This window comes from Dendrobium catenatum, unplaced genomic scaffold, assembly GCF_001605985.2.
Source record: "Dendrobium catenatum unplaced genomic scaffold, ASM160598v2 original_scaffold_244749, whole genome shotgun sequence".
NCBI classification, from domain to species: domain Eukaryota; kingdom Viridiplantae; phylum Streptophyta; class Magnoliopsida; order Asparagales; family Orchidaceae; genus Dendrobium; species Dendrobium catenatum.
This window is the reverse complement of record NW_021563156.1, coordinates 919,746-920,764: the sequence shown is the minus strand read 5'-3', so window position 1 is coordinate 920,764 and position 1,019 is coordinate 919,746. Positions and strand designations below refer to the sequence as shown.

Here is a 1,019-nt window from a genome sequence, read left to right as displayed (position 1 = left end):
GTTTTTCAAGAATTTTCTTTTGTAAAATGGAACTACATTCTTTGGTTAGTGCCACAATTTATAATCACAAATCATCCTTTTCTTACTCAAAATATCCATCAAGAATTTATCATAACTAGGCATGTTTTCTAAAGCTTGTGATAATGTGATATTAAGGATTAATTTTTTAAAAATTTCTAAGAACTTGGAGAAATGTTTGTCGAGATTTCTTTTGATCAACCTCTCATGAAAAGGGAGTGATGGTCCCTCAAAAACTTTTTTTATAAACCTTTTTATGTTCTTTAAGATATTCATGTTATTTAGAATGGGCCAGGTTATCTTATTATTCTTCTTGATCATCATTATCTTGTGGTTGATCATCCTCTTTATAAGGGTCTCCTAACCCTTTCCTACTTCTAGGTTGGATATTATAACATTCTTCTAACAAATTTTGATAATGCACTATCCTAACCAATTGCCCTATTTGATCTTCCTTTTTTATAGCATTAGATTGATTATTCGTTTGCATTTCTAACTATAGAATACTTTTTTCCAAGGATTCATTCCTATTACTTTTATGATATATTTGTTCAAATTCTATGGGGAAGCACTACTATGCTACATATCTTGGCGAAGTAGTGCAATATCTCCTTAGATCACTATTAACCTTCAATTCATCCAATTTCTTAGAAATAGTTGTAACTTGAGCTATCAAAATAGAAAAAAAAATGATTTTCATAAACTCCAACCACTCTCTTGGGATTCATCCTATCAGCAGACTATTGATAATTATTTATTTCCATTTCCTTAATTAATTCATAAGCCTCTTCAAAAGGCTTTGACATCAAAGAACCTCTAGTTGCAACATTAGTTATGGCTCAAAGGGATCCTACCAATCCATTGAAAAAAGTTTGAATTATCAACCAATCAAGTAAAGCATGGTGAGAGCATTTCTTAAGCATCTCCTTCATTCTCTCCCAACTCTTATAAACAGATTCTCCTTCTAACTGAGTAAAAGAAGTAATATCATTTATAAGCAT

General features: G+C 30.6%; 1 non-coding gene across 1 annotated transcript; it reads left to right on the top strand.

Moving 5' to 3' along the window:
• The first annotated feature begins 913 nt into the window (after nucleotides 1-913).
• Nucleotides 914-1,019, top strand: LOC114578989. Its single transcript, XR_003699877.1, has one exon. It is a non-coding gene; the product is annotated as a small nucleolar RNA R71 (small nucleolar RNA).